Raw genomic sequence first — 27,501 nt, 5'->3', positions numbered from 1 at the left:
TTGCTATAAACAGAAATTAACAACATTGTAAATCAACTATAAAAACAAAACAAAACAGGTATCCTCCAACTCCTGGCTGAACTGCCCTGCTCAGGCAGAATTTACTGAAGGAGTTTGCCTCCGAATAATATTGAAAGTTTGTTTTTAAGTTAATTTGTGACATTAAGGCCAACCCAGTCCTAAATTTGTTCACTCCCCTACTCTGCCTGTTTCTTTCAAGCTATTGCCAATTTTATCCTTGTTTAGCCTTTGTGGTAGATAAGCAGAGGCTATTAAATATTGGACTACTGAGTAGGCCTCTTGAAAGCAGCAGTCAGTATTTGACAAAAGAATGTAGAGAGATACTCTAAGCAGTTGTTTTAAAGCAAAAGCAAAAAACATTAATTAAAATGAATAAATGACATTTGTAAAATAGCATCTTTTTGAAGGTGTTCTTAATTCCTAAATTATTAGTGTCTTTAATATTTGGTAAGGATAAACATGCTCCAACCTACTGGGTGATTTTATTGGGTGACAGTATTCTATATTAATTGCTGTTTTGACTTTGGTATTAATATGGTATGAAACATTTTTCTTTAGGCCAGACACATATTTGAAATACCAAATGTATCTCTTTAATTAGGTATATATCTATATTTTATGGATGTTACATTTAAAATTCCCAAAGAAAATGTGGTTTAGAAACGTTTATATCTAAAATAAAGTAGAATAAAAGCTTGTAAATTAATTTTTATGGAAATGCTACAAAGATTTAAAAGTGAAGCACAAAACATCTTAATAATAAATGGGATCTAAATCTAAATTTCTTAAAATTCAATTTCTTGAAAAATAATCTGTGTGCACTTGAAAAATGTGTATTCTATTGTTATTGGGTGTACTGTTTTATTAATATTAATTAGATTAATTTAGTCAGTAGTATTATTCAAATTTACCATACTCTTGCTGACTTTTGTCCACTCGTTTTATCAGTTATTCAGAAAGGGGTGTTGAAATCTATTATTATAATTATGGATTTATTTCTTCTTGCAGTTCTCTGTTTTTGCTACATGTGTTCTGAAGCTCTCTTATTGAGTAATTATTTGGGATTGTTACGAAGCAATTTCCTTTTCATTATGTAATGACTATCTTAACCCTGGGAATATTCTTTGGTCTAAAATCTGCTGTCCATTACTAATATAGCCAGTCTGCGTGTGTGCATGCTAAGTCACTTCAGTCATGTCCAACTCTGAAACCCATGGACTGTAGTCTGCGAGGCTCCCCTGTCCATGGGGATTCTCCAGGCAAGAATATTGGAATGGGTTGCCATTTCCTTCTCCAGGGGATCTTCCTGACCCAGGTATCAAGCCCATGTCTCCTGCACTGTAGGCAGATTCTTTACCCACTGAGCCACCTGGGAAGGCCAAACTAGTCCTTTTGTTGCCCCATTATTCCTTCAATTCCTCTAGAATACCACTGACTAGAAAACTCAAAGATACACTGATTTATACCACAGATTAAACCTCTGAGAGACAAACACTAGCATTACCCCACACAAGATATTTATAATTTGAACAAAGAATCTAGAGAATTCTAAGCCAGCTTTTCAAAAATGTATTCCATGATCATTAATAGATGGTCACAAACTTAAAAAAAAAAAAAAAAACAACAACTCTGAGTTAAATATTTGGCTTCTCAAAGTTAAAGCAGCTCTCTTTATTGTGGGTTTTTCAGTCTTTAGGTCATTGTCAGACATCATACATCTCTAAGAGAGGAAATCAAATACTCAGAATTTCCCAAATTTCTTTATAGAACCATTACATCAAGACTATTGTTCTGTGAAAAATATGCTGGGAAAAGTTAACCTAAGAAATAAATGCAAAGGTTACATTTTCAAGTGCCACAGTAGTTACATGAGACAGTATTTTTGAAGCTAAGAACTATTTTTGAGATCCTAAGAGAATGAACAACCTTGATCCTTGTACAAGTTGACTTTAGAGGTTGGTCAAATTAATATTTTACACCCTATGTTTCTAAAAGCCTTTTGGGAAAACTATGCTTGAATGAGAAAAATGAAGAGAAAATTTCTATCCGTGATGCTTCCCAAGCAGGAACCATTACCCCTTAATTACAGAACACTGAAACTGTATTTTGGGGAACAAAGAGGAAAAGCCTTAGATGGGTGGCATAAGAAAGAGGAATTAGGGGGTTCATTTTCATTTCCTTCCACACTAATTGCCTAAGGAGATTTTTATTTCATCAGGAAGTCCACTAACAAATGGCCTCCTTGACTTTTGCTAATCACTTTATTAATGCTTTAGCCAGATTTTAAAATATGTGGTAGTATTAATATCTGTGGAGAAAAACCTTTATTGTGCATAAATTACAAATTTACTATCTCAATTGCAGTTGAGTTTTAATGTTTCCTTTCCAGAAAAGCCCTAGTGCATATTCTTCAGGGAGCAATTCTGCACTCTTAAGGGAATGAACTGAATGACCTAATGGGTCCTTCCATCTTTAATTTCTGTAATTCAGGAAAGCCTCATAAAACACAAGCTTCCTCTGTGAATTAACTTTTCTCTGAAAGTATTGAAACCACTTTCTTGCTCTCTTTGGTAGTACTTTAAAATGCTTAACAATATTAGAAATATTTACTGAACTCATATCGAAAAATATCAGCTAAGTAATACTTAATGGTTCAAATATAATTCTTCCTGAAGACAATATAGGCACATGACTTCTTCATTGCCTTTCAAATTATAGAAAGCCATCCTTTCACAACATGAAGAAAAATAAAGAATTTTTAGAAAGAATCTAAAACAAAGATCAAATCAAACTAACAACGAATTGTGAACTATATTTTAGGACAGGGAAGCCTAGTGTGCTGCAGTTCATGGGGTCGCAGAATCAGACACAACTTAGCGACTAAACAAAAACAACAATCTTTTAGGCATAAAGTATGATGCTAAAATATCATTGTTAAAAAAGAAAAGGCATTTATGGGAAATGCAAAAGAAGTATTACATCCCCATTTAAAACTATCTAGTAGATGTAAAACAAATAACTTTTACTGAAAATATTATGCACACTAAAGAGTGTGAAAATTTAGTAGATATAAGCCATGGTTGTTTACTATAAATGATTGCAATGTAAGAGGAAATACAAAACAACCACCATAGGATAATTAATTAAGTCTATGAGGATTCTGTCAGCATTAGAAGGGTGGGAATATGCATTAAGAAGAAGAGTGAATTGAGGGATCATTTGCAACTATCTGTACCTCCTAGAACGTTGGGTTAAATATCCCATCAGGATTAGAATTCTTTACTCTGGAATTCAATACTTGCAAGGGTTAAGCTTGGACTTCCATGAATATAGTATCATCTGAGAAATTGTGTGTGTGTGCCTTTGCATTAAAGACTTTTATGATGTATTCATAAAGTATTTGTGACCCTAATATGTTTAGAGTACATATTGTCTTTGAAAGTGAAAGTGTTATTTGCTCAGTTGTGTCTGATTCTGCCACCCCATGAACTATAGCCCACCAGGTTCCTCTGTCCATGAAGTTCTCCAGGCAAAAATACTGGAGTGGGTAGCCACTCCCTTTTCCTGGGACCTTTCTGACCCAGGGATCGAACCCAGGTCTCCCGCATTACAGGCAGATTCTTTACTGTCTGAGCCACAGTGGAAGCCCACATATGGTCTTTATATGGTTATAATTCTAAACTCGCATAACGTTCATTTAAATAACATATATTTTAACATGTACATAAAACCTATTTAGATAATATTATTGAATTAGTAGTAGCCCAATCTTGTGACTCACCTAACAGAAAATGTGAAGTTATTTCCCATTGTATATTATTAATCAGTTTTTAATGCTGTTTGATAGTGGTAATGGCTTCATTTGTAACAAGAATCTTTCCAAAGTTCAGACACAAAGCTACAGCAAATAAGCCTTAACTTTGTATGGGTTTTAGATAAATGTAATATTAGAGAATGGCATTATTACTTTAAAAAAATTATTGAGTCCATCACCCATGACTGATTCATGTGAATGTATGGCAAAAACCACCATAATATTGTAAAGTAATTAGCCTCCAATTAAAAAATAATAAAATAACAAGATAAAAAGAAAAGAGTCCATCAACAAGTCAACAGATAAATGAATTGTAGTGCATAGATGAAATGAAACATTATTCAGCCATAAAAAGGAATGAAGTTCTGATACATGCTACAACATGGAAGAATCTTGAAAACATACTAAATGAAACAAACCAAACACAAAAAGACACACACATATTAAATAATTCCACTTATATGAAATGAATAGAATATACAAATTAATAGAGACGACAAGTGGATTAGAGGTTACTAAAAGCCTCTTGATGAAAGTGAAAGTGGAGAGTGAAAAAGTTGGCTTAAAGCTCAACATTCAGAAGATGAAGATCATGGCATCTGGTCCCCACGCTTCATGGGAAATAAATGGGGAAACAGTGGAAACAGTGTCAGACTTTATTTTTTGGGGCTCCAAAATCACTGCAGATGGTGACTGCAGCCATGAAATTAAAAGACACTTACTCCTTGGAAGAAAAGTTATGACCAACCTAGATAGCATATTGAAAAGCAGAGACATTACTTTGCCAACAAAGGTCTGTCTAGTCAAGGCTATAGTTTTTCCAGTGGTCGTGTATGGATGTGAGAGTTGGACTGTGAAGAAAGCTGAGTGCCGAAGAATCCACGCTTTTGAACTGTGGTGTTGGAGAAGACTCTTGAGAGTCCCTTGGACTGCAAGGAGATCCAACCAGTCCATTCTAAAGGAGATCAGCCCTGGGATTTCTTTGGAAGGAATGATGCTAAAGCTGAAACTCCAGTACTTTGGCCACCTCATGTGAAGAGCTGACTCTTTGGAAAAGACTTTGATGCTGGGAGGGATTGGGGGCAGGAGGAGAAGGGGACGACAGAGGGTGAGATGGCTGGATGGAATCACTGACTCAATGGACATGAGTCTAAGTGAACTCTGGGAGTTGGTGATGGACAGGGAGGCCTGGCGTGCTGTGATTCATGGTGTCGCAAAGAGTCGGACACTACTGAGCGACTGAACTGAACTGAAGGCTGAGGAAAAGGGAAAATGGGAAATTACTGATTGATAAGTACTGAATTTCTGTTTGTGTGATGAAAGGATTTTAGAAATAGTAGTGATAGGTGTATGGCAACCCTCTCCAGTATTCTTGCCTGGAGAATCCCAGGGACGGTGGAGCCTGGTGGGCTGCCGTCTATGAGGTTGCACAGAATCGGACATGACTGAAGCGACTTAGCAGCAGGCAGCAGCAGCAGCAGTGATAGGTGTACAACATTGTGAATGTCATTAATGCCACTGAATCATACACTTAAATAGTTAAAATGGCAAATTTTATGTTATGTGTATTTTAAAATAAAAAAATGTTTAAAAGTACTTTTTTTCTCTTATTTTGACTTTAACATAAGGATTGTTGCAATACAATAATCTCACTCTGATAATCTCAGGGATTATAACACATTTATAAGAGCCCCAAACTCTATAGATAGTGGCATTGAGGGTAACTTACTTTGATTAGTAGCCCATGTTTGGGAAAGATAAAATGAAATAATGATCAAATATGAGCACTGATGGAAAATGAGATAGAAGACAAGTAAGGAAAAGACCTTTGACCCATGTCAACAGTCGATTAAAGCAAACAGGTATAGCATTTTCTGGGCATTGAATTTTTTGATAGAAAGAAGAGAAATGAAGTGGTTGATGGAGAAGAAAGAGCTCCAGGCTAAGAATCTACATTCTAGTCTTGATTCTGTTGTTTTCTATGTACAGAAACTCTAGAAGCTCATGTCTCTGGGTCTTCTTTCTCTTAACATAAAAGGGCTAGATGAATATTTTTTCCTTCGAGTTGTAAAATTATAATTCAGGGCATCAAGATTCAATGACAGAATGATGAAGCCAATTTTTAAAAATCAAATTTTGGCCATTTTGATCAAATCTTAATTATTGTATTGTTCTCAGTATGGTCTAGTGAGAATTGTCATTTGAATCTAACAAGTTAATTTTTGTGTGTAGATACATTACAGAATTTAAAATATGAATTGATAATTTTATTAAGATGCTCTTATAGAATGCTCTATGAAAACATTCTTCTAAGAACAGAGTATGGCATCTGACCTTGATGACTACTAAATGTAACCAAATATAACCCATATGTTTAACTTGTATTTTTGACCATATTCCCAATGAATCTGGAAAATAATCACTGATTTAAAACTCACTGACAATTATTATTGTCTGGTATAGTTAAAGACTCCCTTCATGCAATATAACCAATGTCATATTTTTCTTACTCACAATAGGATCACAAAGTTATCTTGAACTTTACAAATAATATTCCCTTTGACTAGATCATTCATCCCATGTATTCACTATCCCTTTCAAGGTAGTCTTTCAAATCTACCTCAAAATTCTTTCCCAGGAAGTTTTCAAAATTCTCACTGAGCCAGACACTTTTAAAAGGCAAAAGCTAGGATATGTTTTCAGGTCCACTGAACAGAGTCCATGTGACTTTTACAAAGCCATATGGTTTTGAAGTTGAAAGTGGAAACGGCAAGAACAAAGATATTGTAAAAGCTCTAAACAGTTTTCAAAATTTGTCTTGTGAATATATATATATACATATATATATATATTTCAATGTGTAAAACTGGATTACCATTTGGTCTGTTTTGCCTCTTTCAGATCAGTTGATTTGTTTAGAAGTTAGATTTCCCAACAATATTTGTAAATGAAGGAAATTAGATCTTTAAATATTATTTTGATGCCAGCCTAGTAGAGTAGCCATTAAATCATACAGTAGGTAATTTTGTTGTTCCAACTTTTTTTTTCTGCCATCTTTACTTTCTTTAGCTTCCTGTAACTATTTCTTGTCTAACAGATCTCAATAGCTAAGCCAGATCTGATGTACACAAGGTACAGCAGTAAACTCACACCAACTATGGGTTATACGGCTTGCCTGTTAGTCTGTTACCCCAATCATAGGATCTAGGTTCCCCATCTCCCCTAAATTCTCTGTACTCCCAACCAGACTTTAGGAGGGTATTTGGACTTGGGCAACCCAGCTCATATTCTCCATTGATTCACTACCTGAATTTCTACAATCTCTTCAGGACCAAAGCCTTGCCCTTTACTGCCCCTGGGGATTCCTGAACACCACCAGGTCCTGCCAAACTCCCCCATGATGTATTCCATTATTGGGTTTCTTGCATTGCAGGCAGTTTTCTGCTTTGCAGGTGGATTTTTTACAGACTGAGCCACCAGAGAAGCCATCTTGTGAAGGGGACCCTACAATAACATGGGCAGATCTTCTGCTGAGTAAACTCTAACTTTTCCCCCAAATTAGAGTGCTAGGTTATATTCTTCACTACCATGCCTTACACACACACATCCCTGAGCCCTCCTAGAATATACAGCAACTGAAATAGAGTCACTGTCTCTGGTGCACAATAAACAGATAAACCTAACAATGTATCTACAAGTATTTAGGTTTGTGTCATAGTGCCGTTCTTTTAATGAAACAAGGGAAATGGTGAACTATTCCTTCAGGACAGGCTCCCCTGGTGACTCAGATGATAAAGAATTTGCTGCAGTGCAGGAGACTTGGGTTTGATCCCTGAATCTGGAAGATTCCCTGAAGAAAGGAATGGCAACCCACTCTTGCCTGAAGAATGGCAACCCAGTATTCTTGCCTGGAAAACTCCATGGACAGAGAAGCCTGGTGGGATACAGTCCATGGGGTCTCTCAGACATGACTAAGAAACTAACATTCCTGTCAGGACACAGAAAAGGTATAAAACAACTTAGAAACAGAAATTTTAAAAGATAAAAACAATTTTTAAACAGTTGCTTTAAATAATCCAGGAACATATTATTTGAAAAATATCTTACTTCTCCAGACACATGGTGTCATTAGAGGGTCTTTCCATTGAGTAGATTCATTATCACAGAGAAACTACATTTCAAGGATACTATCTGCAAATGTTTCCCAGAAAAACAGATAAAGAAAGCTATTCAGTTTTAAAATAAAATATGGCTTCTCACTGGTCCAGTATTCAGCCTTGCATTAGTGACTCAACCACTGTGTAAAATTCCACATTTACTTAAAAATGAGATGCTCAATAGTAATCATATAACAAAATGATGTATAAGCATTGAGAGGAGAGAGGTGAGGGAAAGACAGGAGAATACATATTCAGCCTGCTATGCATACACTCTGTCATCCCATGATACAGACTTCATGTTTTAGAGTGCAAAAAAAAAAGCACAATCTGGGAAGTCTTCCAAATCCATAAGAGGAAGCACTTGCCAGGATATGGAAGCACTAAATACAGTCCTGGTGGTTTGTTGTGTTGTTTCAGCAAGCTTTGCCAGAACCATCCAAGCTTTGAGTAATGATGGGTGATGAGAAATTTGAAATTTGAGTTAATGACCTTAGCCCAGTGTCTATGAACTATTTTTCTCTGGGGGCTAACTGTTCTTCTGACAAGTATAAAATGAAGTGTTCGTAGGAAAATGAGAGCATTCACAGGTACAAGATCTGACCTTAAGAAATCTAGCATATAGGTTGACTTATTTTAAATTTTTTATTTACTTTCAACATTGTAGCCAGAATACTGGGTATCATAAGAAGTCTGAAATTGAGGTTTTGTGTTTTAGTCTAGTTTCAACCAGCTCTTCACTGACTTTGGAGAGGTATCTCTGATTAAAATTTAAAATAGACAAATATAATATGGTTTTACTAGGTGTTAGTTTATCTAGTTTATAAGTGAATTATTATTTTATAAAAATTTATAAATAATTACTGCAGTGTAATTGGGGAACTTATAAAGTCAAAACTATAGGTTTCTTGCCCTCAAAACATATGCACCCCTTCTACTTCTTTGAGAAAGAATTTTGGTTTCTTTATATAAGACCATTATATAAGCTTGTTTGTTTATTTATTTTTGCTATGCTCTTAACAGTAAGGCCTAATGTAGTATATGTACATCATAGAGGTAAAAGAGGGTGAAGTCATTATCACCCTTTTGAGTTTAGTGATGTAATTTTTATCTCTTTGCAAGCCCTATAGCAACTGAAGCTTTTATTCACACAATTAAACAATCAATATTTGCATTGTCAATGTAATTAGCTTACAGCATTCCTGAAAGAAGACAAAGATTTCAGGCAAAATAAATTATGTAATCGTTTTTGTTGATTTTTGCTAATAGCTTATGAAATTTGGGAATGGTTCCAGAATATTACATTCACAAAACATAGTTAAGAAAGAGAAAACTCATCTATACTGAAAATAAATTAACATAATAATGAACAGTCTACATGGCTTAACTAAAGTATTAAGAGGGTTGAAATTAAAACCATCTGTATCTGCCTGAATTTTATTAATTCTTTTATAACCTGTTTCTTATTTGATGCTTTCTTCCCATTCAAGCTCTTACTGTACCTAGACCAATTCAGACCTACATTACCTCATACACAGACCATTACAAGAGCCCTAGTCTGCTGCCTTACTCCATTTTGCATGATACTTTTAAAGTCCTACAGAACGACCAATATTCTTGTCACACTCTAATTCAAAATATTCAATTACTGTACCTATTTGATTTCAGTCTATATGATCAAATATTTTTGACTAATCCTTTACAAATGAGCTTCTACTTCAACTGTTTTAGTCAGTTTCTGTCCCCCGCATGCTTCTTATACTTATTTATATTTACTCACTCCAGTGCTCTTGCTTACAGTTGCACTTTCAATAATTCCTCTTATCTTATAAATAAAACAATAGAATTACTACTAATAAAATATACATCTTTAATGATTTAACACAAATATTTCCTGTTTTATGAAGAATTCTATACTCAACACAATTGGCAATAGTCTTTTCTTCCTCTAACTCCTTTTAAGCATCTAATGCCAATACGTTGCTATGTGCTAATGATAATCTGAATCTCTAACTGTCCTAGAAAAAGTTTAAAGGTATTACTGCTCTTGAACTCTCTCTCAGTAATGCCGCCCCTGAGTCTTGGATAAATAGAAGGGAAAATCAAGTTTTTATGGCAGTTGAGGCAGAGAGGGCATGTCAAAGATATTTTTTCTGATTCTACAACTGATCACAGACATGTTGAAATGTGCCCTGACTGCCTGACGGCTGAGTAATTAAGGGTCATTTCTCTGATTCTTATTTTGATACAAACAAATGGAAAGCCAAGAAAATCCTCCAAGGATCTTTTTCAGAACTCTAAGGAATCTCTAAAGACATTCAAAAGGGCTTAGAGCTAAATCCTTTTATAAGCAACTTACATGAACAGCAAAATTTTACTCTAGCAAATCTCAGTGGAAAATGTTAAGCTTGATCCTTAGAACCAAAAATGGTTTTCGGTTATGATTGCTTATAGAGTGAATTCACAATAGACAGAGAGATACAAATTATTTTATGATGCTTTGAGGTATTTCTGTCAAGTTAATAACCCTTAATTTAATACAAATTCAAAAGAGGTCATCACAGAAATTTTAGTAAAGAAGTTATTTGCAAAGGTCTGAGTTCTACAGGAAAACCAACAAGAAGTAATGAGCACTCACAGGTAGCAGTCAGAGAGACTTACTCATCTTTAGGTCTGTAAAGGCTGGAGAAGGAAATGGCAACCCACTCCAGTGTTCTTGCCTGGAGAATCCCAGGGACGGGGGGCCTGGTGGGCTGCTGTCTATGGGGTCACACAGAGTCGGACACGACTGAAGTGACTTAGCAGCAGGTCTGTAGGGCAAGTGGAGGGAGCAAAAGCTACAGCTGTAGTTATACTATAGGAGTGGATGCCTAACAGAAACTGTGCCCTATAGAAAAATAAAATGAAAGTGAAAGTCACTCAGTCATATCTGACTGTTTGCGACCCCAGAGACCACACAGTACATGGAATTCTCCAGGCCAGAATATTGGAGTGAGTAGCCTTTCCCTTCTCCAGAGGCTCTTCCCAACCCAGGGATCAAACCCAGGTCTCCCACATTGCAGGTGGATTCTTTACCAGCTGAGCCACAAGGAGAGCCCAAGAAGAATAAGGTCACTGACAAATTGAGGACAAGCAAGGAAGGAACTAGATGATGTTTCCCTGACATTTCTCTCTTTCTAGCCCTCATCTTGGGTCAGAAGGACCCAAATTGATAAAGGTTATAGAGTTCAAACTTTGGGGCATAGAATAGAGTGGAGAATAGTTTTGGAATGATAAAGAGAAAATATTCAGCACACTCCCAAAGGTCATGCCATATGGGAACCATTTACCACAGTTGTTATATGACCTTTGATTAACCACTTCAAGTTGAAAAATGATCATAAGGGAAAAATCTATCAATACTATCTACAGCCTTTTCTGAGATATGGACATTCATACCCTATGTACCTCTTTACACTAACTCTTTTTCGTGAAGCTTTTCACTCAAAAGCAGACTTCCTCAAGTTCAATTTGGTTCAGTTCAGTCACTCAGTCATGTCCGACTCTTTGCAATCCCATGAATTGCAGCACGCCAGGCCTCCCTGTCCATCACCAACTCCCAGAGCACACTCAAACTCACATCCATCGAGTCAGTGATGCCATCCAGCCATCTCATCCTCTGTCATCCCCTTCTCCTCCTGCCCCCAATCCCTCCTAGCATCAAAGTCTTTTCCAATGAGTCAACTCTTTGCATGAGGTGGCCAAATTACTGGAGCTTCAGCTTTAGCATCATTCCCTCCAAAGAACACCCAGGACTGATCTCCTTTAGAATGGACTGGTTGGATCTCCTTGCAGTCCAAGGGACTCTCAAGAGTCTTCTCCAACACCACAGTTCAAAAGCATCAATTCTTCAGCGCTCAGCTTTCTTCACAGTCCAACTCTCACATCCATACATGACCACTGGAAAAACCATAGCCTTGACTAGACAGACCTTTGTTGGCAAAGTAATGTCTCTGCTTTTCAATATGCTATCTAGATTGGTCATAACTTTTCTTCCAAGGAGTAAGCGTCTTTTAATTTCATGGCTGCAGTCACCATCTGCCGTGATTTTGGAGCCCAGAAAAATAAAGTCTGACACTGTTTCCACTGTTTCCCCATCTATTTCCCATGAAGTGATGGGACCGGATGCCATGATCTTTGTTTTCTGAATGTTGAGTTTTAAGCCAACTTTTTCACTGTCCTCTTTCACCTTCATTTTCAACTAAAAAGAGGCTTTTTAGTTCCTCTTCACTTTCTGCCATAAGGGTGGTGTCATCTGCATATCTGAGGTTATTGATATTTCTCCGGGTAATCTTGATTCCAGTTTGTGCTTCTTCCAGCCCAGTGTTTCTCAGGATGTACTCTGCATAGAAGTTAAATAAACATGGTGACAGTATACAGCCTTGACATACTCCTTTTCCTATTAGGAACCAGTCTGTTGTTCCATGTCCAGTTCTAACTGTTGCTTCCTGACCTGCATATAGGTTTCTCAAGAGGCAGGTCAGGTGGTCTGGTATTCCCATCTCTTTCAGAATTTTCCACAGTTTATTGTGATCCACACAGTCAAAGGGTTTGGCATAGCCAATAAAGCACAAATAGATGTTTTTCTGGAACTCATTTGCTTTTTCGATAATCCAGCGGATGTTGACAATTTGATCTCTGGTTCCTCTGTCTTTCCTAAAACCAGCTTCAACATCTGGAAGTTCACGGTTCATGTATTGCTGAAGCCTAGCTTGGAGAATTTTGAGCATTGCTTTAACAGAGTGTGAGATGAGTGCAATTGTGTGGTAGTTTGAGCATTCTTTGGCATTGCCTTTCTTTGGGATTGGAATGAAAACTGACCTTTTCCAGTCCTGTGGCCACTGCTGAGTTTTCCAAATTTGCTGGCATATTGAGTGCAGCACTTTCACAGCATCATCTTTCAGGATTTGAAATAGCTCCACTGGAATTCCATCACCTCCACTAGCTTTGTTCGTAGTGATGCTTTCTAAGGCCCATTTGACTTCACATTCCAGGATGTCTGGCTCAAAGTTAGGATGTAGAATTTTGCCAGATAGGATCACAAATTTACCTGAGCATTTTCTTCAGTGAATTACTCTTTAATACAATAGTCTATTTGTTGTTGTTGTTTTAGTCACTAAGTGTTGTCTGACTTTTTTATGACCACATGGACTGTAGCCTGCCAGGCACCTCTGTCCATGGGGTTTCCCAGGCAAGAACACAGGAATGGGTGAATCTTCCTGGCCCAGGGATCAAACTCACGTCTCCTGCATTAGCAGGCAGATTCTTTACCACTGGGCCATCAGGGGAGCCCATATATAATTACTAGATTTCACAATTTCATAGATATGCTAACCTACTACTATATTCTATTATATACAATTAAGAAAATGGATAGAAGCAATTTAATATTTTTTTAGCATTGACTTATATACTGCACTTTGATTTTGTGATTTTTGTGGAGAGTGTCTGTCTGTACTCAAGCTCAGTGTAAGGAGTTCCATAAAGGTGCTGGTTTCCATGAAGCTTTTAACACTTGCTGTTGTTTGTTGTTTAGTCGCTAAATCCTGTCCAGCTCTTTGTGACCCCATGAATTGCAGCTCACCAGGTTTCCCTGGCCTGCACTATCTCCCGGAGTTTGCTCAAATGCATATCCATTGAGTTGGTGATGGCATCCAACCATCTCATCCTCTGTTGGCCCCTTCTCCTCCTGCTCTCAACCTTAATACTTACCATATTCACTTCTAATTCATTATATATTTACTCATGGTCCACTACATTTACCAAGCACTCTGCTATCCCTAGGGATGAATGACAGTACCAGAGTGAAGAGAAATGGGTTTTGACACATCTGTAAACATTATGGAGTTCTTACGTGCTCATGTTTCCTTCTCTTGGATGACATCCCACTACAGCTTTCTAGTATTGACCTCTAACATTGAATATAATTCTAAGGATATTTCAGATACTAGAGATTTGAGTTCACAGAACTCAGTGTATCACAAGAGATTATAATCCCTACTATAAAATGTACACAGGAGTCAGGTCTGAGTCTTATAAATTTTGAAAAGAAGCTTGATATTAGACTCTATCCAAATGACAATGTGAAATACTTGACAAGCATTAAGATTGGAAGTAACAAAATTATATAATATCTAAGTTTCATAAAGAGTCCTCAGGTTACAGAAAAGAAAGTGGATGGAAACTAACCAAGAATATACATAATGATATAAATTACAAACCATTTAATAATCCAGAATGAAAGATGGCAATGGTCTGGATTACATGGGGATAACAGAGGTGGAGAGAAGTAGACTAATTCTAGAGATATTTAAAAAGCAGAATCCTTGGAACTTTATGATCAGTTTCATGTGAATAGTAAGGAAGAGGAATCAAGAACAACTCCAGTGTTTAAGGCATGACCAACTGGATATAGAGAGTGTAATTTTCCAGGACAAGGAATGAGAGATGGAGTATTGCTTTTGAATTAAATATTTCCTTTATTATTTGTCAGTAGCCATCCATGATAAAAAAAAAAAAGTTTCTTTGCTCCTTATATCTTTTTGCTTATCTTTATATTTCAATTTTTCTCTGCCATCTAATTTTTGGTGTCTTTTAACACCTATAGCTATTTATACTCATTAATACAATCTTATGCTGGCAATTCATGTTAGAGTTTACTCCATTAATACTTATTGTAAAAATTGACATTTGGCCCATTTTTTATATTAGTTCTGCTGTGTATATTTTATGTGGTTTAGCTATTTCCTTTTATTCTTAATTATATGTCATCAGCTAAAGAATTCAATTTCTTATAAATAATTCCTCCTTTTTCATAACAATTTGGAATTTATATATACAATTTCCTTTCTATTAAAGTTTATCCTTATATCTTATCTTGAATCTGTATTCTTCTATTGGTATTAACAATGAAAGCATCAAACTGTGGTGTTAAAGAATCTTGAGAGTCACTTGGACAGCAAGGAGATCAAACCAATCAATCCCAAAGGAAGTCAACTCTGAATATTCACTGGAAGGACTGATGCTGAACCTGAAGCTCCAATACTTTGGTCACTTGATGCCAATAGCTGACTTATTGGAAAAGACCTTGATGCTTGGAAAGATTGAGGGCAGGAGGAGAAGGGGGTGACAGGATGAGATGGTTGGATGGCATGATCAACTCAATGGACATAACTTTGAGCATTCTCCAGGAGATAGTGAAGGACAGAAAAGCCTGGTGTGCTGCAGACCATGGGGTTGCAAAGAGATGGAGACGACTGAGTGACTCAAAAACAACAGTATTAAGGATGAAAGAACTATCACTGCTACCTCTAACACTTCTGCTCTTTAACACACTGACTCATGTGTTTTTTTTTTTAATACTGTCTTCTCAAGTTCCAACTCTGGTTGTTTTTTATTATCTAGAATATGCAAAATAATTTATTTAGGAAAATTTTAAGAGGCATGCCTTATGATTCTGCACTGTTCTGAAATATTAATAAATAAATATTACATATGTATTCTTAATGATCCAATTTTTGTCCTAATAGATATATCACTTATGAATTTTGGTCAGATTAAAATGTAGGCAAGGCAAGTATAAGAGAATTTTATGTTAAATCTAAGAAGATATGTTCTTATACTCTAGAGAATGCAAACCTAAATTATTAGGACTATTTAAATATATGTAATTGAATATGAAAATTAACAGCCACTGTTTTAATCCAGTATTGTTTCAGAGTACATTAAAGCATTTATTAATATCTCATCCTCTGTCATCCCCTTCTCCTCCTGCCTTCAATCCTTCCCAGCATCAGGGTCTTTGCCAATGAGTCCTTTTTTCACATCAGGTGGCCAAAGTATTGGAGCTTCAGCTTCAGCATCAGTCCTTCCAGTGAATATTCAGGAATAGTGAATATTCAGACTGATTTTCTTTAGGATTGACTGGTTTGATCTCCTTGCAGTCCAAGGGACTCTCAAGAGTCTTCTCCAACACCACAGTTCAAAACCATCAGTTCTTTGGTGTTCAGTCTTCTTTACAGTTCAACTCTTATATCCCTACATGACTACTGGAAAAACCATAGCTTTGACTAAACAGACCTTTGTTGGCTAAGTAATGCCTCTGCTTTTTAATATGCTGTCTAGGTTTGTCATGGCTTTTCTTCCTATTTTTCTTACTTGCAGTTACATGTCCATCTGAGAATAGAAGTGTTCCATTATTTTCCTACTGGAAAATGACAATGTTACCCAAGAAATCCATTTGATCTATGGTCTTTTTCTTCTCTCTAAAGTAGAATTCTTTCCCTGCCATGAAACATCCTTTATTAAATTCATGAACTTCTCTCAGCATGCTTAATGATGAAAAATCTCAATTAATAGATGTGTTTCTTTTCAGCATAAAAAAAGGCATACATCTTGAAATCATTCAGTGGATTATTACAGTTTCTGGGAACAAGCCCAAGGGTTCCTCAGCATGCTATATAAGACCCTTCTCAATCTTGCCCTTCATTCTTCCCTTTTCACATTATATTCAAGTTATATTAAAATTCTCCCCGTCCCCAAATCATCAAGGTCTTTCTCTTTCATCTTCCTTCATGATTTTACAGTTACAGCTCTCTCCTGTTGGACTGTTTTTGTTCTCTCTTTACTCCTTTCATCAGGACTGCTCTGTTTCAAATAAATAAATTTTATTTACCTAAGAATAAAGTTTCAAAACCACCTCATTTTATGAGTTTGTTCTGATCACCTCAACATCAACAAAAATTAGCAGGCATTCTTATGTCCAACAATAACAAGTTATGCTTTTCTACCTTATGCCACCGATAACAGCAACTTATAATGATCTCTTCATTTGTCCACCTCCCTAAAAAGACTGCTTCTTGATAATGGGTATTGTATCTCATTTACCTTTCTTATTTAGCAATGAAAATATTTATCCAGTATAATGCCCTACTCCATCATCCACAAAAAATATACATGGCTTCATTTCTAGACACATTGAATCAGAAATTCAATGCCAGGGGAACTAGGGGAACTAGTATGTTATGTCATATTATCTAAAATTTCCAAAGACCCCTCACATTTACAGATGACTTATTTCCTACTTCATAGCACTTACAACTTACTTGCTGCATTTCCATATATCTCCTATTAACTATCACACTAGCACTGAGATAAGTAAAATATATCCTATTTCATAAATGAATAGGCTGAATTTCAGCAATTCTGACAATATTTAGGGGATTCAAAATCAGTTCTGATTTCAAGCCTCAAGTTTCCCCCTATAAATATAAAAGTTAAATATTTCAAATAGCTAAAACAATGTGCCTGTCTTATATTGATTTAATGCTATGAGATTTATCATTACATTTGTAATCATAGAGAAACAGAAAAACAGATCATTTCCTTTTGATATAATGCGAAGATACTCTTCAAATGTTTAAGGACTTAAGATTTTAAATTATGCAGCCTGGGATACAATAGTCATTACTTTTATGATAACCCTTTTTTTAATGGTTCAAAGCCATTATGGCCAAGTCATTACTACCAATGAGGATAATTAGGACCTTTCAAGTAAAACAACAAATTTTTTTTGCCACACGGCTTGGGGGATTGAAGGTGGGTTCAGGTTCATAGGTACCTCCCATCTAGGTATGGGAGGGCAGAGTCCTAACTACTGGACTGCCAGGGAATTCCTAAAACAACAACCTTAAATGGTATCTATTACTTTCATCTCTAAATTTGAAATCATTTATGAGTCCTTGTTTCAGCTATTTTAAGAAGAAAATAAAATATGTGATATTTTTATTTTTGATTAAAATGTAATTATAGACAGATTTAAGTTATGATACATAGATGTAATACCAACGCCAGTATTGCCTGGGAAATCCCATGGACAGAGGAGCCTGGTGGCCTACAGTACATGCAGTTGAAATGAATGCAAATGAAAACACAACAACCCAAAACCTGTGGGACACGGTAAAAGCAGTCCTAAGGGGAAAGTTCATAGCAATACAGGCACACCTCAAGAAACAAGAAAAAAGTCAAATAAATAACCTAACTCTACACCTAAAGCAACTAGAAAAGGAAGAAATGAAGGACCCCAGGGTTAGTAGAAGGAAAGAAATCTTAAAAATTAGAGCAGAAATAAATGCAAAAGAAACAAAAGAGACCATAGCAAAAATCAACAAAACCAAAAGCTGGTTCTTTGAAAGGATAAATAAAACTGACAAACGATTAGCCAGACTCATCAAGAAACAAAGGGAGAAAAATCAAATCAATAAAATTGGAAATGAAAATGGAGAGATCACAACAGACAACACAGAAATACAAAGGATCATAAGAGACTACTATCAACAATTATATGCCAATAAAATGGACAACGTGGAAGAAATGGACAAATTCTTAGAAAAGCTCAACTTTCCAAAACTGGACCAGGAAGAAATAGAAAATCTTAACAGACCCATCACAAGCACGGAAATTGAAACTGTAATCAAAAATCTTCCAGCAAACAAAAGCCCAGGTCCAGACGGCTTCACGGCTGAGTTCTACCAAAAATTTAGAGAAGAGCTAACACCTATCCTGCTCAAACTCTTCCAGAAAATTGCAGAGGAAAGTAAACTTCCAAACTCATTCTATGAGGCCAACATCACCCTAATACCAAAACCTGACAAAGATCCCACAAAAAAAGAAAACTACAGCCAATATCACTGATGAACATAGATGCAAAAATCCTTAACAAAATTCTAGCAATCAGAATCCAACAACACATTAAAAAGATCATACACCATGGCCAAGTGGGCTTTATCCCAGGGATGCAAGGATTCTTCAATATCCACAAATCAATCAATGTAATACACCACATTAACAAATTGAAAAATAAAAACCATATTATCATCTCAATAGATGCAGAGAAAGCCTTTGACAAAATTCAACACCCATTTATGATAAAAACTCTCCAGAAAGCAGGAATAGAAAGAACATACCTCAACATAATAAAAGCTATATATGACAAACCCACAGCAAACATTGTATCCTCAATGGTGAAAAAATTGAAAGCATTTCCTCTAAAGTCAGGAACAAGACAAGGGTGCCCACTTTCACCATTACTATTCAACACAGTTTTGGAAGTTTTGGCCACAGCAATCAGAGCAGAAAAAGAAATAAAAGGAATCCAAATTGGAAAAGAAGAAGTAAAATTCTCACTATTTGCAGATGACATGATCCTCTACATAGAAAACCCTAAAGACTCCACCAGAAAATTACTAGAACTAATCAATGACTATAGTAAAGTTGCAGGATATAAAATCAACACACAGAAATCCCTTGCATTCCTATACACTAATGATGAGAAAACAGAAAGATAAATTAAGGAAACAATTCCATTCACCATTGCAACGGAAAGAATAAAATACTTAGGAATATATCTACCTAAAGAAACTAAAGACCTATATATAAAAAACTATAAAACACTGGTGAAAGAAATCAAAGAGGACACTAATAGATGGAGAAATATACCATGTTCATGGATTGGAAGAATCAATATAGTGAAAGTGAGTATACTATCCAAAGCAATTTATAGATTCAATGCAATCCCTATCAAGCTACCAACAGTATTCTTCACAGAGCTAGAACAAATAATTTCACAATTTGTATGGAAATACAAAAAACCTCGAATAGCCAAAGTGATCCTGAGAAAGAAGAATGGAAGTGGAGGAATCAACCTACCTGACTTCAGGCTCTACTACAAAGCCACAGTTATCAAGACAGTATGGTACTGGCACAAAGACAGAAATATAGATCAATGGAACAAAATAGAAAGCCCAGAGATAAATCCACGCACATATGGACACCTTATCTTTGACAAAGGAGGCAAGAATATACAATGGATTAAAGACAATCTCTTTAACAAGTGGTGCTGGGAAATCTGGTCAACCACTTGTAAAAGAATGAAACTAGAACACTTTCTAACACCATACACAAAAATAAACTCAAAATGGATTAAAGATCTCAACCTAAGACCAGAAACTATAAAACTCCTAGAGGAGAACATAGGCAAAACACTCTCCGACATACATCACAGCAGGATCCTCTATGACCCACCTCCCAGAATATTGGAAATAAAAGCAAAAATAAACAAATGGGACCTAATTAACCTTCAAAGCTTCTGCACATCAAAGGAAACTATTATCAAGGTGAAAAGACAGCCTTCAGAATGGGAGAAAATAATAGCAAATGAAGCAACTGACAAACAACAAATCTCAAAAATATACAAGCAACTCCTACAGCTCAACTCCAGAAAAATAAATGACCCAATCAAAAAATGGGCCAAAGAACTAAATAGACATTTCTCCAAAGAAGACATACAGATGGCTAACAAACACATGAAACGATGCTCAACATCACTCATTATCAGAGAAATGCAAATCAAAACCACTATGAGGTACCATTTCACACCAGTCAGAATGGCTGCGATCCAAAAGTCTACAAATAATAAATGCTGGAGAGGGTGTAGAGAAAAGGGGACCCTCTTACACTATTGGTGGGAATGCAAACTAGTACAGCCACTATGGAGAACAGTGTGGAGATTCCTTAAAAAACTGGAAATAGAACTGCCTTATGATCCAGCAATCCCACTGCTGGGCATACACACTGAGGAAACCAGAAGGGAAAGAGACACATGTACCCCAGTGTTCATCGCAGCACTGTTTATAATAGCCAGGACATGGAAGCAACCTAGATGTCCATCAGCAGATGAATGGATAAGAAAGCTTGGTACATATACACAATGGAGTATTACTCATCCAGTAAAAAGAATTCATTTGAATCAGTTTTAATGAGGTGGATGAAACTGGAGCCTATTATACAGAGTGAAGTAAGCCAGAAGGAAAAACACCAATACAGTATAATAACGCATATATATGGAATTTAGAAAGATGATAACAATAACCCTGTGTACAAGACAGCAAAAGAGACACTGATGTATAGAACAGTCTTATGGACTCTCTGGGAGAGGGAGAGGGTGGGAAGATTTTGGAGAAAGGCATTGAAACATGTAAAATATCATGTATGAAACAAGATGCCAGTCCAGGTTCGATGCACGATACTGGATGCTTGGGGCTAGTGCACTGGGATGACCCAGAGGGATGGTATGGGGAAGGAGGAGGGAGGAGGGTTCGGGATGGGGAACACATGTATAGCTGTGATGGATTCATTTTGATATTTGGCAAAACTAATACAATTAATTAAAGTTTAAAAATAAAATAAAATAAAAAAAAAAGATTAAAATAGACCAAATATGGACAATACAAAAATATATATATAATGTTAGATTACCAATGCCCCACTGTTTTTGTAAGTTCAGACTTCGGTCTTAATTTTCTGTGAATAAAAGTGTTTAGTTTAAAACTAGTGCACTGGGATGACCCAGAGGGATGGTATGGGGAGGGAGGAGGGAGGAGGGTTCAGGATGGGGAACACATGTTTTAAAATTATTAAATTTAAGAATAAAAAAAAAAAGAAAAAGAAAAAAAAACAAATAAATAAATAAAATTTAATTTATTTTATTTTGTAACTTTACAATATTGTATTGGTTTTGCCATATATCAACATGAAGAAAGGCTTTCTTATTTCTCCTTGCTATTCTTTGGAACTCTGCATACAGATGGATATATCTTTCCTTTTTTCCTTTGCCTTTCACTTCTCTTCTTTTCTCAGCTCTTTATAAGGTGTCCTCAGACAACCATTTTGCCTTTTTGAATTTCTTTTTCTTGGGGATGGTTTTGATCACCACCTCCTGTCCAATATCACAAACCTCTGCCATAGTTCTTCACGTACTCTGTCTATTAGATCTAATCCTTTGAATGTATTTGTCACTTCCACTGTATAATCATAAGGGATTTGATTTAGGTCATACCTGAATGCTCTAATGGTTTTCCCTACTTTCTTCAATTTAAGTCTGAATTTTTCAGTAAAGCATTCATGATCTGAAAAAAAAAAAAAGATAGTGAACAATATAATACTTAAAATTAGAATATAAAATCTGTGATGCAGGTAAGGATTTTTGTTTGCTTTCTTCATTGGCTGGTTCCCAGTACATAAAAGAGTTTCTGTGGTTCTTCATACACACACAACAAATATTTGTTGAGAAGTGAATAAAATGTAATTGCTAATAGTAATAGTGTTACTCGTTCAGTCGTGTCCAGCTCTTTGCGATCGTGAGGACTGTAGCCCGCCAGGCTTCTCTGCCCATGGGATTCTCCAGACAAGAATACTGGAGTGGATTGCCATTCCCTTCTCTAGAGGATCTTTCTGATGCAGGAATTGAAGCCAGGTCTCCTGCATCCCAAGCAGATTCTCTACTGTCTGAGCTACAGGGAAGATCCTATAATTGCTAATAGCTAAGCATTTTAGACATGAAGAGAAAAATAAGAAAAGGATCACAAAACTCAAGAAGCTTGAGTCCTTTCTCCCTCAAGTCACCTTCCAAACCTAACCTTCATATCTGTAGGAAAACTGGTCAGTCTATGTATTAAGAACAGTACTAGAAGATAGTGGGATTCTGGAATATAACTAGGGGAAGAAGGAAATGGCAACCCACTCCAGTGTTCTTGCCTGGAGAATCCCAGGGACGGGGGAGCCTGGTGGGCTGCTGTCTATGGGGTCGCACAGAGTCAGACACGACTGAAGTGACTTAGCAGCAGCAGCAGCAGAAAGTGTCTGTGTCCACTTTAATATCCAATGTTGTTATTCTGTACAGCAAAAACCTTCCAGTAAATAGCAGCACTAAAAATATTTATTTGGTTTAATCTTTTACTTTGATAAGGAACATAAAATCCAGTTCCAATTGGGAAACTAAAATGTATTTCCTATGTTGCTTCAGTCGGATTATTAAGGCATTTCCAGGAATTCGTTTATAATTCTTTTGTTTTCCCATGTAAATTTTTTGTTTGTTTTCTTTCAGCATTTGCTTGTCCAATGAATGATCTGCTCAAGAAACTTATTTTCTTACAAATTAAAAAAAAATCTTCATTATAAGAATCTATATTTTTAAAAAGCTGGCACACACTTTTAATCAATGTATATAGAAGAATAAACATATTTCAAGTGCTTATAATCAGCTTACTAGGAAGACTATTAACTCTTTTAGTTACATAGGAAATTACACAGTAATTTACATAGTAAATTTACATTATAAAATAACTATGTAATTTATTCCAGTGCATCAGTTGCCAAAAGGAGCAAATACACCTCAGAGTTCGTAACAGCAATTTCTGATGTGAGAGATTTAATGTACTGTTTACAGAAAGATTATTATTCTCAAGTATTATGTTTTACATACAGGTTAACATGTAATTTCTCATATGGTGAAATTCACTGGAAAGTTTTGTTAAATTTAATACTCTTTAAAATCATGTTTGCATAGACATGTATCTCTGAGGTTTTAAGCTAATAAAACAACATTCCCACAAACTGTTTGGATCACTGCATTCCGAAATTTAGAGACTTCCTCACCCAAACTCAAGTATTGTCCTTCCAACTGGTTCTTAAGGACTTTAGGATGTTCAAAAATTAATCAATAAAATTGCCATTTGATAGGTCTGCAAAATTAGAGAACAAAACATTACCATTTCATTATTATAGTTGAAATAGCCACCATTTAAATATTAATGTTGTAATTTAGATTGTAAAGTCTAAATCAGAGAAGGAAAAAAGTCAGTTTTTCTATGCACTATTCTTGAAAATAGCATGTGTTTATACATTTGTTAGGGTTTCCCTGTTGGCTCAGAATGTAAGAAATGCATCTGAAATGCAGGAGACAGCACAGGTTCTATTCCTGGGTTGGGAAGATGCCCTGGAGAGGAGAAGGGAATGGCTATCCAATCCAGTATTCTTGCCTGGAGAATTCTATGGCTGAGGAAAAGAGTGGGACATGAGCAAATAACACTAATTATACATTTATTGGGGCTTTCCACATGACTCAGACAGTAAAGAATCCATCCTCAGGGCAGGAGACCCAGATTTGATCCCTGGGTTGGAAAGATCCCTTGGAGAAGGGAATGGCAATCTACTCCAATATTCTTGCCTGGAAAATCCCATGGACAGAGGAGCCTGGCGGGCTATAGTCATTGGGGTCCAAAAGAGTCAGATACACTTAGAGGCTAAACAACAACAACAACATACTTTTGTACTTTAAACTCAAAGGTGCAGGGGACTCCCCTGGTGGTCCAGTGGAGAAGATTTCATGCTCCCAAAGCAGGGAGCCCAGGTTCAACCTCCCGGTCAGGGAACTAGATCCCACATGCTGCAACTAACAGTTCACATGCCAGCAATTAAGACTTGGCACAGCCAAATAAATAAATAATTTTAAAAATGAAAGTGAATTTGTGTGTGTGTGTGTGTCACTTAATTCTGTTTATGTTAGCAAGTATGAATGTATGCATTAGCAGTGTGTGGACACAGTGTGGTTCTTGATTTCTGGATGAGTTCAGATATACAGATCCCAAATCCCCATTTTATTCTTCAACATTTAGAACCCTCTGGTTTTGCACTGAGTGGTTAATTTAGCTCTTTGATCATATTGTCTGCAGCCATTGTCCAGCCTTCTATAAATGTAAATAAAACTATTTACTTTATGTTAGGCTTATAATCCTTTGCAATCCAAGAATAGGATCGCTGACACAGTCTGCTTACACACCGTTTTCTGTGTGTGGTACTGTCTGATATGACCATATATGAACTGCCATCCAGACCATCTTGATGATCTAAATGTTCTAGCCTCTGGTCAGCAGACACATGCCCTTATTCGACATTCTCCTGGAGGGTTCAGGAATCAAAGGAACATGAATTTGGGATTAACCATTAAGCATTTGGAATTAAAAACTAATTGTACAATTTTGAGACACATTTATTCAGTGTCATGATCAGATTACCACATTTGGCAATCAACAGGGTGAGTGCAAAAAAAAAAAAAAAAATACATTAAAAACTTTTGTTGGAATGCTTTATACTTTCCACAGAACAGAAACCAAAATAACCTGTTATGCTATCAGTCACAGATAAAATCCTCGAGTTTTTTCACCCACATGAGTATCATATAAAACATGTCTTCTCATGGCAGCGCGGCCTTGCCTCCACTGTACTTGGCTGAGTTCACAAATCTGTTGACACCTATAACTCTCCTGCCACTTCTCTGACTCTTCTCTGCCTACTAAGTTTTGTTTTTTTGGTAGTAATTAAATCCCTCTCAAAGGATTTAATTGGCATAGCTACTGCTGCTGCTGAAACTGCCACAGCCATCTTGGCTTCATGGTCTGGCAAAGTATTGGCCTCTATCACCACAAGGGCCAGAACTTTTGCCTCCAAAGTTTCCTCCTTTCATGGGTCCAAAATTAAGACTGATTATTGCACTGGCCAAAATCTTTGTAGCTTCTACAATCTTCAAAACTGCTTCCACCATTACTAAATTCATTACAGCCATCCCTACTGCCATCACACTGTTGTTGTTCAATCATCAATTCCTGTCCAACTCTTACTGACCCAATGGACTGCAGCACACCAGGCTTCTCCATGCCTCACTGTCTCCCGGAGTTTACCCAAGTTCATGTCCATTGCATCAGTGATGTCATCCAACAATCACACACTCTGTTGCCCTCTTCTACCTCTGCCTTCAATCTTTCCCAGTATCAGGGTCTTTTCCAACGAGTTGGCTCTTTGCATCAGGTGGCCAAAATAGTGAAGCTTCAGCATCAGTCCAAGAGTATTCAGGCTTGATTTCCTTAAATATTGGCTGCTTTGATCTCCTTCCAGTCCAAGGGACTCTCAAGAGTCTTCTCCAGCACCACAGTTCAAAAGCATCAATTCTTCAGTGCTCTGCCTTCCTTATGGTCCAGTTCTCACAACCATACATGATTACTGGAAAGACCACAGTCTTGACTATATAGACCAGTGTCAGCAAAGTGGTGTCTTTGTTTTTTAATACACTGTCTAGGTTTGTCAAAGCTTTCCTCCTAAGAAGCAATCATCTTCTAATTCCGAGGCTGCAGTCACCATCTTCTTCCCAAGAAGGGGAAATCTGTCACTGTTTCCATCTTTTCCCCTTCTATTTGCCATGAAGTGATGGGGCCAGATGCCATATATTTAGTTTTAAGCAAGCTTTTTCACTCTCCTCCTCATCAAGAGGTTCTTTAGTTCCTCTTTCCTATCTGCCATTAGAGTGGTATCATCCCCATACTGAAGAAGGAAATGCAAACCCACTCCAGTATTCTTGCCTGGAGAATCCTGTGGATAGAGGAGCCTGGTGGGCCGCTGTCCATGGGGTCACACAGAGTTGGACACGACTGAAGCAACTTAGCAGCAGCAGCAGCATTCCCACATCTGAGGTTACTGATGTTTCTCCTGGCAATCTTGATTCCAGCTTACAACTCATACAGGCCAACATTTTTCATGATATGCTCTGTGTATACGTTAAATAAACATGGTGACAATAAACTGCCTTGTCCTACTCCTTCCTCAATCCTGAACCAGTAAATTGTTCCATATGAGGTTCTAACTGTTGCTTCTTGACCATCATATAGGTTTCTCAGGAGACAGGTAAGATGCTCTGGTATTCCCATTTCTTTTAAGAGGTTTCTGCTGTTTGTTTTGATCTACCAACAGCTAGTGGAGGTGATGGAATTCCAGTTGAGCTATTTCAAGTCTTAAAAGTTGATGCTGCTAAAGTGCTGCACTCAATATGCCCAGCAAATTTGGAAAACTCAGCAGTGGACATAGGACTGGAAAATTGTCCATTTTCATTCCATCCCAAAGAAAGGCAATGCCAAAGAATGTTCAAACTACTTCTAGTAGTTCAAGTTCAGCAACTGAAGTGAACATAGTCAAAGGCTCAATTGTAGTCAATAAAACAGAGGTAAATAGTTTTCTGGAATTCCCTTTCTTTCTCTATGATCCAGTGAATGTTGGCAATTTGATCTCTGGTTCCTCTGCCTTTTCTAAACCTAGCTTAGACGTTTAGAAGTTCTCAGTTCACGTAATGTTGAAGCTTAGCATGCAGGCTTTTGAGCATAACCTTACTGGCATGGGAGATGAGTGCAATTGCACAGTGGTTTGAACATTCTTTAGTATTGCCTTTCTTAGGAATTGGGATGAAGATTGACCTTTTCCAGTCCTGTGGCCACTGATGGGTTTTCCAAATTTGCTGACATATTGAGTGCAGTATTTTGATAGCACCACCTTTTAGGATTTTAAATAGTTCTGCCACATATCTGTCACCAAAGCCACCTCTGCAAAGTGTCCTCTATGACTAAAGTTGTCATTCTCACCAAAATCACCTCTGTGATCACCACCAAAGTTTCCAGAACCATTTCAACCTCTTTGCCTGGATGAAGCACTAGTTGTCTCTTGCTTAGGTCTTTTCTAACTTCAGCTGTGGCCATTCATGATGTGGCAGTGGGCTTCCCTGGTGGCTCAGAGGGTAAAGAATCTAGCCTCTCT

This window comes from Bos indicus x Bos taurus, chromosome 20 (assembly GCF_003369695.1).
Source record: "Bos indicus x Bos taurus breed Angus x Brahman F1 hybrid chromosome 20, Bos_hybrid_MaternalHap_v2.0, whole genome shotgun sequence".
Taxonomy (NCBI): Eukaryota; Metazoa; Chordata; class Mammalia; order Artiodactyla; family Bovidae; genus Bos; species Bos indicus x Bos taurus.
The sequence above is the reverse complement of the archived record's forward strand: the minus strand, read 5'-3'. Positions refer to the sequence as shown.